Source organism: Zalophus californianus, chromosome 5 (assembly GCF_009762305.2).
Source record: "Zalophus californianus isolate mZalCal1 chromosome 5, mZalCal1.pri.v2, whole genome shotgun sequence".
In the NCBI taxonomy this organism is placed as follows: Eukaryota; Metazoa; Chordata; class Mammalia; order Carnivora; family Otariidae; genus Zalophus; species Zalophus californianus.
The window spans coordinates 22,287,550-22,301,023 of NC_045599.1; positions in this window are offsets into that span (position 1 = coordinate 22,287,550).

The window sequence follows — 13,474 nt, forward strand, 5'->3', positions numbered from 1 at the left end:
AGGTGATACCTAAGGTTATATTAGGAGTTAGGGCCTCAATATATGAACTGGGGCGGGGGGAGCAGACATTCAGTCCATAACAATCACTTTAGCAAATTCAGGTAAAAAAACACACTTGTCTCCCAGAAGGTCCAGCAAAACCTGCGGCTGGCTGGCTGCCATTGGCCCTTGTGGGATCATGAGCTTGTTTTTATACCAATCACTTTGACTAGCCAGGCCATGATGAACCCCGAAGCCAGGAATGGGTCAGCTCCATCAAAATGAGGGAGGAAGAGAAGGAAATTATGAGCTCTCATCAAGGAAAAGGGGCAGGATGAAGGCAAGTGACGACTAGCCCACAGGGCAAGGCCACAAGACAGGGAGGCTGTGTCCAGGCTGGGGTGGGGCTGAGGTTTCCTCTGTGACCAAGGACAAGTCAGCAAACCTCTCTGTGCTCCTGGCATCGCAGGCCAGATCACTGGGAAGACAAGGGGAGACACAGATGTGAAGCCCTTAAGAATCAGCACGCACAGAACTGGGTAGAAGAGACCCTTGGTATCAGTGCAAATGGTGAAGCAACCATGAATCCTCTTATTTATTTATTTATTTATTTATTTATTTATTTATTTATTTATTTATTTTTTATTTATTTAATTTATTTAAGAGAGAGAGAGAGACAGCAAATCAAGAGAGTACAAGCTGGGGGGAGGAGCGGAGTGAGAGGGAGAAGCAGATTCCCCGCTGAGCAGGACCGTGGGATCATGACCTGAGTAGAAAGCAGATGCTTAACCGACTGAGCCACTCAGGCGCCCCTAAGTATTTTATTCTTATTGATGCTATTGTAAATGGAATTATTTTCTTAATTTTATGTTCAGATAGTTCATTACAAATATATAGGAATACAATTCATTTTTGTATATTGAGCCAGTATATTTTTGATGATCTTAAAACAGTTGCAGTTGTATTTTTGGTACTTGGAACTGAAAGAATGCTAACCAGTCTTGTTCTCTACACTGTGCTGTAACTGACTTCCCCAAAGGTTGGGATGTAAAAATATATTTAATGATGTATACACAGAACTTTCACGTGATCTTATTTGATCCCCACTCATTTTGGGAGGTGTGCAAGGTGGGTATTTTTACCTACATTTTCAGGTGCAGGAAACTGAAGCTTCAGGGGCTAAATGATTAACGTGGGCCTTCGCTCAGTAAATTGCCTATCTGGGACTAGAACCCAAGTCTTCTGACCCCCAGTCCAAAGCCCTTGATGAAGTGTTTTCCTAAGAAGCTCACCAGGCTCGACAGATGTACTGCCCTGATGTGCAGCGAAGCCAGTGCTGAGCGAGGAGACATTATCCCACATAATGACCTAAAAGTAGGGCCTCAGAGAATGGTTCCTGACTGAGTTGAAACTCAAGAAATGAAATTCTAGTACCCACCCTAAGTAAATATGATTACTTATCAACTGCAGAACCTTTTTAAGTCTTAATTCTAAAATGTACAGAAAATGAAACTTCACCCCACCACCCCAAAATGGTTCGCAATATTTGTGGCAGAGAATTTACACCATCTTAGGAACTATACAAACACTTAAATTGCAAGGCCAATAGCTAAGGAGGCCAATTTGGCATTGCATTTTTGTAATAAACATAATTATAATGAAAGTTGAAGTAAAGGAAATTCAGAAGAGTCTGTGCTATACTTGGCATCTATCTAAACATTAGAGTTAAGGCCGGGGAGGAAGGTCCATTACTTGGCTTGAATGTTGAAAAGTTTCTTTATAATTGCTCTCTGCTGAAGGTCATCATTTTTTTATTTAAAAATGGTTTCAACCATGTTTTCAGACTTCAGTAGGGCTATGACAAATATAATTGCATGCATTAATAGTGTCTGTTAACTTAAAAGGAAGAATGGCTACAAAATTCTCCATCTTACTCTTTAGTCACATTCAAATGGTGAGCTCCACTTAAATAAGTGTATTTTATTTTAATTCTTATTTATTATGTGCATGGCAGATAGAGAGAGATGGAGAGTGAGTAAGCAGAGCTTACTGTTTTGATTGTCACATCTCCTGTTAAGGGCTTACTTGGTTCACAACTGGAATACAAGTCTCTCTGTGCCTTGCCCAAAGGAGGTGGAGGGCTGTAGGCTATTTCATAATAATCTGTAGTATGGAGAGGCTAGGGAATTCCTCATTCCTTAGAGTCCTCCCCAGTTACAACTAGCATTTTCTAATGACTCCATGTCTATTCGAGAACTAGAAATCCTGTTTATGACTGTGCATTTTTTGTCCATGAAGATTATAAAGAAGGAAGCTTTTTGTATTATTTAGAAATATGAACACATATCTCTTCATCTGTATAAACCATCTGTGATGATGGCAGAGAAGGCATAGATAAAACATGAAACCCAAGTTGAAGGCCAAGCACTCAGAGGGACAATCCACTCAGCAAGGAAGTCCAGAGGTCAGGGCAGAAGCCTGAGGTAGAAGAGATAAGCCATGCTCAGTCCACGAGCTGGCAGATGGAGTGATTACGCCTCCTCATCACTATGTCAAGTCACTGTGACAGCCGACTGAATGGGTCAAAAGCTTCCAGGAGGGTCCCCAAACTGGAGGTCTGCGGGGGACAGCCCTGGTACCTTCGGAGCACGGGTCCGATGGTCAGGGAAACCTTGGACCCCCACTGCCACCAATGAGGAGTTCCCTCCTTCACCAGTGTTGGGGAGGCAACCAGCCTCCTGAGAGCAGATAGGTGACCTTCTCTCTTACTTTTTCCATCTTCTTTCTGTCCTAGGGGGCTGGGAAAAGAACCAGAAAGAAAGAAACCTCTTTTCCTTAGGTATGCCTCCTCTTTCTCCCGCACATACCAGAGAGTACAAGCTCCTTATCTCCCTGTTGCCTTAGGACAGTTGCTTGTACAGAACTGATTCTCCATGGATTTTGTTAAAATGAATTAAATCTGCAATCAGTCTTACTCACTGTGCTTCTGTTCACTTTAGGTCAACAACAGTGACAGCATAGGGTAATTATGTGATGCCTTTCCACGTAAAGAGTCCACCTCTCTGTTTTTGATCCAGAGGAAGTTATTTCTTGCCCGCTCTCATGGAGGCCCTGAGTATGGATTTAAAGTGCATTTGGCATTGAAAGATACTCAGCTCAAACTGGAGTGGCCATTTCCTTGAGAGATCACAAAAGGCTGAGCCAATAGAAAGATCCCTCAAAAAAAATTTTTTTTTAAAGATTTTATTTATTTATTTGACAGAGAGAGACACAGCGAGAGAGTGAACACAAGCAGGGGGAGTGGGAGAGGGAGAAGCAGGCTTCCCGCGGAGCAGGGAGCCCAATGTGGGGCTTGATCCCAGGACCCTGGGACCATGACGTGAGCCGAAGGCAGACGCTTAAAGATTGAGCCACCCAGCCGCCCCTCCCTCAAAATTTTTTAAATGCCAATTTATAAGAAAGCAAATGCAAATAATTATCCGGGAAAAAAAAGTCTCCAGTGCAAACTTGAAAAAGTACAAATTAAAGCAAATTTGAAGCGCCATTTACATCTACTAAATTAGGAAACATCTTCAAATGATAATCAAATATGCTAATGTGTTCGTAGTGAATCTAATTTATTTTTACAGCTGTCTTGGGAAGCAATATGACAATGTTAGTATCTACCAGTAGGATCCTGGGGACCACACCACAACTATGTAAATGGTGGTTCTGCACCTAAAAGTGTTTATCTCATAATCTCTGCTCATGGAGTTTTGTTTTGTTTTGTTTTTGTTTTTTTGGGGCGGGGGTTTGTTTGTTTTCTTCCTGCAGGACATAATGCAAAAGAAGCTAAAAACTGTATGTGTATATGATGAAGACTTCTAGTGCTGGTAATATGACAGAACTGATTCCCTGAAAACCTTCCCACAATACACACCTTGAAATGATAGGTGCAATGTAATAAATATAATAAATAACTAAAATAAGTGAATTACAGTACATGTATCAAATTGACAAAATTTCAAAAATGTGACTTAAACAAAAAATATGATGTAAGCACACACACAAAATTGTACACACAGTATGATGACATTCAGGAAAAGGTTTTAAATACTAAATAATATTACATACTGCTTTTTGATCATACATCTATAGAAGAAGTATAAAGTCAGCCCAGGAAGAATAGCAAATTCACACTACTGGTTACCTCTTGGAGGGGGCTGGCAGTATTTTATTAAGAATGGGCTTTCTACCATATCTTTCAATTTTCTTTCCTTTTTAATTTTATTTTCTTAAAAACAAAAGATCTAAAGCAATATAGCAAAAAAAAAGTTAAGATTTGACCAAAGTAGGTACGTGCTAGAAATATTTTTATAGTAAAAAGATATTCACTCTAGCGACTTAACAATTAAAAACATCCTAAATGTTCAATAAATTTTGGAATGATTAGATAAATCATGCCATTTAAATTTTAAACGGCAATTATTCATTGATTAAAAATGAGCATATGAGGCATATGGTGTAATCAAAATAAAGCGAGACAGTTTTTAAACATAGTCTCCATAGAGAGACTCATTCAAAGAAGTGTCTCTATGAAATCCAATAAATTATTGGAAAACCAACCTCCATCTCTTCTGAAAGCTCTCAAACCTTTATTAAGAGCTCCTCCACTCTTAAGCACAGTAAAACCTCTTAAGACTCATTCTGTATCTCTTATTCTTACTGCTTCACAAACAGGTTAGCTCCCTAGGAAGCCACTAGCCATCCTTCCTTCACATTTTGAACATGATTCCAAGATCATTTTTTCATTCATTCTTCCTTAGCTTCTAGATTTATTTATTTGTTTTCTATTGCCAGTCACTCTGAGCCCTTCCAGTATCAACAATTCAAGCATGTTCCAAAGCCTTCCAGTCTTCCTCCTCACCACCCATTGTCTCCATTCAGCAAATTACAGGCCCTGGACCTGGACAGAGGCAAAGAAGGAATTTTTGGCCAGTGGGAGGAGGGAGAGGGCGGTGGATATGACACACTGAATTCACAGTGTACAACTCTGTAAAACTATGCTTGTAAAGACAGGGGAGGGATTTAGGATCTACTGTTGGGCAGAGAAAGTTCCACTATAAAACTGAAGTGTACTATGAAGGCGCCTGGCTGGCTCAGTCGGTTAAGCGTCTGACTCTTGATTTTGGCTCAGGTCAAGTTCGCAGGGTCATGAGATCGAGCCCCGTGTTGGGATCTGGAGCTCAGCATGGAGTCGTATTGAGATTGTCTCCTTCTCCCTCTGACCCTCCCCCTACCCGCTCATGCACACACTCTCTCTCTCAAATAAATATGTAAAATCTTAAAAAAAAAAAAAGAATTCTAGGTTAGCACTTATTTTTTCTTAACACGTTAAATATATCATTCCATTATTTTCTGACTTTTATTGTTGCTATTCAGAAGCTGGCTGTCAAGCTATCACTCCCTTCAAGTATTTCTTACTGCTTTTTATTGTTTTATTTTTTTTAAAGATTTTATTTATTTATTTGAGAGAGACAGAGAGCCCTTGAGAGAGTGAGCACAAGTGGGGTGGGGGGGAAGAGCAGAGGGAGAGAGAGAGGGAGAAGCAGGCTCCCCTTTGAGCAGGGAACCTCATGCAGTACTGGATCCCAGGACCCCAGGATCACCACCTGAGCTGAAGGTAGATGCTTAACCCGCTGAGCCACCCAGGTGCCGCTTTTTACAGCTTTTTAAAATCTTTTTAACTTTTTAATTTTTCCCACCTCTCTTGAGATATAGGTGACATACCACCTTATTATGTAAGTTTGAGGTGTACAATGTGATAATTTAATGCATGTATATATTGTGAAATGATTGCCATGATAAGGATATCTCATAAATTAATTACCATTTTGTTGTTACTGAGGTAAAAACATTTAAGATCTGCGCTCTCTTAGCAACTTTTAAGTATATAATACAGTATTGTTAAGTGTGGTCACCCTGCTGTACATTAGATGCCCAGACTTATTCCTGTTCCCTGCAGAAATTTTCTAGGTTGTCTTTTATTCAATAAATTAAACTATAAATAAAATAAATCTTTAAAAAAAGTAAAAAGGAGTAAGAAATACTGATCATCTTGAAAGGAATGATAGCTTGACAGCCAGCTTCTGAACAGCAACAATACAAGTCAGAAAATAATGGAATGATATATGTAATGTACTAAGAAAAGACAAGTGCTAACCTAGAATTCTTTTTTAAAGAGATTTTATATATTTATTTGAGAGAGAGAGTGTGCATGAGTGGGGGGAGAGGGAGACAATCTCAAGGAGACCCCATGCTGAGCTCAGATCCTGACACGGGCCTCCATCTCATGACCCTGAGACCATGACCTGAGCCAAAATGAAGAGTCGGATGCTTAACTGATGGAGCCACCCAGGAGTCCCTAATCTAGAATTCCATACAGAGTAAAAAATATATATATTTTACAGTAAAATATATTCTAAAGATGGGGTGAAGTAAAGACATTTGCAGACAACAAAAGTTGAGTTCTCTACCACCAATCCTCATAAGAAGAAATTCCAAAAGTTGTTACTTTGGGTGGAAATAAAGTGAATCCAGGAAGAACACTTAGGTGTAAGAATAAATGGAGAGAGAAGAAAAAGGTTAATATATAGGTAAATCTTAGTAAGCAATGACCAGAAAAGGAGTAATATCTTGTGTAAGTTTTTAAAAAAAAGAAAAAAAAACATTTTAAATAAATAATTTAAATAAAAATTTGGATAGCTTCCAAATTGGAAGAGTGAAAAACAATATGAAAAATACTCAAGGCAAGGATAGAAAAAGAAAGTCTTCTTAGAATAGCAGGAACAAATAGAAAACCCAAAGATGTAATTACACTAAACCTAAATGAATTGCATCTTCTAGTTAAGAGGGGGAAAAATGCCTGTTGGATACACATAACCCAACCATATGTTGTTTAACAAGAGATATGTCTAAATCATAAGGATAAATAGTAGTTGAAAGGAAGAGAATAGAAGTGTATGTGGTGAAGTCTGAAGAAAAGACTAGTGTGGCTATGTTGATATCAGACAAAAGTTGCCCGCAGAACGTATTACTAAAAATAAAGTTGGTTCCTCTTAAGGGATAAAAATGTTCAACTTACAAGGGAGATATAAAAATTTAAATTTTACATACATTTAATAACATATTCTCATAATACAAGGTAAAAATCGGCAGACTTCACAGAAGAAATAGGTAAATACATAATCATAGTAGCAAATTTTAACACACCTCTCTGTAATTGGTAGAAAGAGCAAAAAAGAGGGCAAGGAAACATGCAAAAAAGAGAATACTGATGGGGGTACGCTTGGTCTTGTCTTTAAAACATTTTTCCTCGCCAACACCTGTTAGCCTGGTTGTTTATCAAATAAACAAGAAATAACAGGTGTTGGTGAGGACAGAGAGAAAGGGAGCTCTTGTGCTCTGCTGGTGGGAATGTTCAGTGGTGCAGCCACCATGGAAAACCCTGTGGAGGTTCCTCAAAAAATGAAAAATGAAAACACCATATGCTCCAGCAATTCCACTTCTGGGGATTAATCTGAGGAAAAGAAAAGCACCTAAACTACCAAACATCATGGCTTAGCTTAGCCTACCTTAAATGTACTCAGAACACGTACATCAGCCTACAGCCGGCAAAATCATCTAACACAAAGCCTACTTTATAATAAAGTGTTGAATATGTCCTGTAATTTACTGAATACCGTACTGAAAGTGAAAAAAAGGGAAAACACTAAATTGAAATAACTGAGGTGTCCATAGACAGATAAATGAATAAAAAAGATGTGGTATAGGGGCGCCTGGGTGGCTCAGTTGTTAAGTGTCTGCCTTTGGCTCAGGTCATGATCCCAGGGTCCTGGGATCGAGGCCCTGAGTTGGACTCTCTGCTCGACAGGAAGCCTGCTTCTCCCTCTGCCTCTCCCTCTGCCTGCTGCTCCCCCTGCTTGTGCTTTCTCTCTCCCCGTCAAATAAATCAATAAAATCTTAAAAAAAAAGTGGTATATATATATATATATATACACACACACACAAAATGAAATACTATTCATCCATAAAAAGGAAGAAAATCTTGCCATTTGCAAAAACATGGATGGACTTTGAGGGCATTGTGCTAAGTGAAATAAATCAGACAAAGACCAATACCGTACCATCTCTCTTGCATGTGAAATCTAAACACAACAAACAAACAAACCCAAGCTCGCAGATACAAAGAACAGATTGGTAGTTACCAGAGGCAGCAGGGTAGGGGGCAAAGAAGAAACAGGTGAAGGGGGGTCAAAAGGTAAAAATGAGAAAGAAAGCTTTCCCCTAATTTGAATTTACAATTATAGTCAAACAAGAAACAGAGCAGCTGAGCTGAAGCTTCCATGGCTTTGTGTCTTAGGGGACTCTAGAAGTTGAAGTTGCCTGCTGCTAAACATCTCAGCATCTGTGAGTGATTATGAGCAGCAGATGGGGGGGAAAAACGTGCGGATCAGGTGTTAGCATTTTTCCGAACATGATCCTTCCTGCTTTTCCCAATAACTTTGGTTTTGCGAAGTCTCTTTTTCTGCTCTCAAGTGAACCAAATTGCCTCCCCCAAGAGTGTGCCGTGGCTCCCCACGGGCTGTGTCCACTTTGATCCTGATTCCAAAAGGGGAATGGCCCCAGAAAGGAGCTGGAATCTCAGGGCTGACATCCCATCCTGTGGTGGAGACAAACACACTTCCAAAGATGTGAAAAATGCCACTTGTTCTAAGTCATTTTGCTTTCTGCCTAGGATGTGAAAAGTGGTCCTTGTTCTCTGTGAGGTGGTATGCAGTTTATCCTGGTTTGAGGTAAAGGCAGTTTATATTATTTTATTGTCTGTACGAAATGAACTGTCACCTCCCAAATTATTCCACAGGAGTCTTACAATCTTACTTAGTATCTGAGGAACATAGCCAGGGCCAGCACAGTTCACCAGAGACTGAACTAACTCTTAAGTGTGGAAGAGAGCCATTCCGAGATGAAAGATGTTTCCCAGTGCCGGGTGAGGTGATGGAAAAATAAAAAGTCAGACAAGTATGTACACAAATATAGAAAGGGCACCTCTTCTCCAACTTCACACAGTACGTAGGGCTTGCTTTTGCAAAATGCCTTTCATACACAGTTTCCAAAACCACTTTACAGTTAATGGAAAGCTCTGTATTAGTCATTTGTCGGTATGTGGTAATAAATCATGGCAGAAGCAGAGGAAAAAATTACGTCCAGGAGATGACACTGCTGTCAACTCTGTGGTGGGTACAGGTTGATGATCCAGTGCTAGGGGCAGTGCTGACCAGCTGGTGCTGATCTAGATCACGGACTGCACTCTTGCGGGGTCTTATGTGGCTGTCAAGCAAGGATATCCCCTTTTCGAGCAGTAACCACAAAGACTGACTTCTCAACGTTTTTCAGGCCTCCCCCACCTCCCTGTGCTCCCCGTCTGTCCGATTCAGAAGGCAGAGATAGCAAACCACACACAAACGACCACTCATTAGGTCAGTTTTGAGTATAGTGATCCTTCCTAATTGGCAGTTTTGCTTTCCTGGTGTTAATTACCGCCATCGGGAAGCAGATGCTGCTCCTTATGACATCTGACCGGAAGGTCAGTAGTAGAGGACTAGGTCCCAACGTCTGCATCATTCACCAACTCTCTTCCCGCCTAGACGTTTTATCATCTAACAAGGCACAGTATAATAAGATACTGTGAGAGAGTGGCCACATTCACATAACTTCTAGCACGGTTGACTCTTGAAGAACATGGGCGTTAGGAGCCCCATTCCCCAGTCCGGGGGAAAAATCCTTGTGTAACTTTTGTGTCACCCCAAACTTAACGACTAATAGCCTACTGTTGACTGGAAGCCTTACCGCTAACTTAGACGAGCAGCACGTTATTTGCATGTTCTGTGGATTCAATACTGTATACTTCCAGGAAAGAAAGCTAGAGAAAAGAAAATGTTAAGTCATAAGGAAGAGAAAATACATTTGCAGTACTGTACTGTACTTATATATGAAAAAATCTGTATACGTGGACCTTTGTAGCTAAAACCCATGTTGTTCAAGGGTCAACTGTATATTGCAGTTCTGTTTTATGATTATTGTTGTTAGTCTCTTACTGTGCCTAATTTATAAATTAAACTGTTATCATAGGTGTGTATGTATAGGAAAAAAGATAGTATATATGGGGTTTGGTCCTATCTGTGATTTCAGGCATCCACTGGAGATCTAGAAACATATCCCTTGGGGATCCTTTAGGGAGAATACTGTATAACTAAATTGAGAGTGAGAGCTTGAGGACAGATACACACGGTACAAAATTTGGGAAAAGAAGAAATTTGACTAATTTTAGCCAAGACTTGTCTTCAGTCTCAAGCTACCTCAGTCTCCAACAAGAGATTGTCAAACAGTGGGCCTGTGTAAAACAGAGTTTACTCTGGAAGCTGAAATAGCAACTAAATTAGTTTTCTAAGCTAGAAAAGTTTTCACAGCTGTCAAGAGCAGTTTCTCTTTTGTGATTGTGATATGGAAACGGTAGATGGCGATGTTGCCCTTATTTTGGAGGGGGAGGGGTGCATGGAAGCTGGTGAACTAAAGCAAGCACTTTACAAACTGAGGTTAAAATGTTTCAGTTGTGTTAGGAATGTACCTATTGTATCCCACCGGAAGCTAAAGACTTTCCCTCAACTTTTTATGAGCTTTTTCTACCTTTCTGAAGTGTCGAGGTTGTGTTTTTATACTGCAAGCTGTGACCAAAGTAGTCGGTGTGGGGAAGGAATTTATGCAATCCCAGGCCACTCGCTCTGACCCCCTCGTAAATTCATCAAAGGGGGCGGTCAGCATCTGATAAAAATCTATCCAGCTACCAGTTTTGAAAAAGGTACTCAGGATATTTGTTGGGAGGAAATGGTTGACAAATTGCAGAGTTGATACACTTCCACAATAGCAAATTTTAGGAACTAAGAATAAAAAAAAATGGCCATAATATTACAATATATCCACCATTTACTGAGCGTTTGCTATGAGCCAGGCGCTGTGCCAAGGATTGTACTCATCTATTCTTATGTAATTCTCAGAAAAATCTGTTAAGATTGGTGTTATTACTCCCATTTACAGATGAGGTGGACTTTCAGAAAGTTTAAGGATTTTTCCTGAGGTTTTACAATTAGTCACTGGATTGGCCAGAATTCAGTTTTAAGCCTGTCTAACTTTTTACTGGCTTCCCTGAACTGTAAAAAGAACTTCTTTCTCTTTTTAAAAGCCAGTCAAGATAAAGGCAAGTTTACGGCTTTCAGAGTGAACCTTCAAAATTTAGATAGATTTCAGGAATGGGGAATAAAGAAGTCTGTGGAGTCAGAGGAAATAAGCTTGTTTAAATTTTTAGGACCTTCTATATCCTACCAAAATAAAGTTTGTGTGTGAGAGTGTGTATCAACATATAAATGTATAATGTGTCATATATATAAGTGTATGTGTGTGTGTGTGTGTGTGTGTGTGTGTGTGTTCAGATCCACCTTGGCCAGGCTGACTAGCCCCTTGACCTGTGGTTGAGGTAGATTTGAGACTCACCCCTGACCTAATTCATGGGCTGAGCCCCCTTTCCAAGGCTGGCTGCATGAGACCATCTAGGCGAGTCCAGATCTGAAGCCAGTAAGTTATGAAGGTCAGTGGTGTATCGATTTTCTAAAGTAAGGCAAATCTTGCCCTTTGTGTCTTTTTAAAACTCAGCAAAAGGCAAAACACATGAAGGAAATGATGGAACAGAAGGGGAGGCTTCCTGGAGGCTGAACGCTGCCCAGTGCTGTGCTTTGGCTTCGGGCTCTGTGAAATGAAAGATCTGGACTCAGCGGTCTCCAGGTCCTTCCGGGGCTTGCATTTCTGTGACTGGGTTGCATCTCCGGGGTGGCACATGGTCCTGTGAGTGGGAACCCTGGGTGTTGGCTGATGCTGTTGCAGCGCGGTTCCCAGGCGCTGACAGCCAGTGTTCACAGCCTCCTTGGACAGACGCGTCACTCCCTGTTCTCTTTCCTCTAAGAAATCAGTTGTGTGCCAGACCTCAGGGGGTTACTTTCACAATCCACATCTCAGAGAAAACAGAGGCCGTTGGTGACCACAATGTGGAGGGAGGCTGGCAGAAGTCACTGTTGATCCTGGCAGGGTTTCTGCCCTGATGCGGACAGGGCACTAGCCTCCCAGACTCCGGTTTGCTGTACCTGCTCCCCTGCTGTGCAGTCGGGCCTGGGTGTCTGAGACTCCCCGGGGAGCCAAGCAGCTTGCCTCAGGCTTTGTGGCCTGTGCCCACGGGCTCCTGAGGGGCCTTGATATGCTCACATGAGCTCGTGCCTGCAGGTCTGTGGCGGGGCTGGAAGATGACTGCCCCCTGTGGGCAGACCCCGGGCCTGGCGGCTGTTAATGAGACCTGGAACACTGCAGATCACACCTGCAGTGTATGTTGGATACACATGGCAGGAGTACAGGAAGTATTGGCTCGGAGTCCCAGAGCCTCGCACTGTCCCTGAGGCCAGGGAGGACTGTCCAGAGGGAGCTGGAGGAGAGTCGGAGACAGCAGAGTCGGAGCTTTTAATCGCCAAGCCTTGGGTTCAGGTGTTTTAGGAGCTTGAGACAATCAGCCACAGTGAGCACCCACCTCACCCCCCCCACCCCCACACCACTAGATAAAGGTGCTCCTGGCTGGGGGAGGGGGTTGTTGAGGGAAGAAAGGGAGCAAGAGTTAGAATTGACTGTGCACGTGGTAGTTGAAGGGGAGGGAGGGCTCTGAACCTGAGCTTACCCCTGTATTTCCTGGGCCAGAGCTGGGGAGGAAACAGTAATATCCCCAGTGGGTCTGATGGTTCCAGAGCAAAGTGACCCTGTGACTCCATTACCTGAGCTCAGCATTGGGAAGCAATTCCCTGTCTCTCGTGTGCTCTGCGAGGCCCTTAGGACTGGGGGACGTTCATGGCATCTCCAGCAGGCCCAGCCTCACCCTTCCAAGTGCTGTGAGAGCACCCCGAAGTTTTGGGGGCCCTCTGATGAGGGCATAGAAGAGAGGAGGAGAGAGCCTTTAACCCCTGGGGGCCATGGCTGTCAGGGAGGGCCGGCACAAGGTGACCTGCATGGAGAGGGAGGCCGGGAGGCCCTGGACATGTCAGGCCATGTGGCGGGCTGGTGGCAGCCGGGTGATGATAGAAGGACTGTGGGCATCATCGGGAATCAGGCAGAACAGCTCAAGGCCGATACATGGGCTGTTCTCCACTCTGCGTGACACAGCCTTGGGTAGACTCCCCTGTTCTTCCCTCTCTCATCCTCAGGGTTTTGGCAGTGAGTCTGTGTGGGTAATCTTGTATTTTGTCTTAGAATGTCTTGAAAAATACACTTGACCATCATTCGAGTCCATCTGCCTGATCTAATAACTCCCCTAGCATAAACAAGCCAATCTGGATCTATTTCCTCCTAACAGAATGTGGGGAGGTACTTT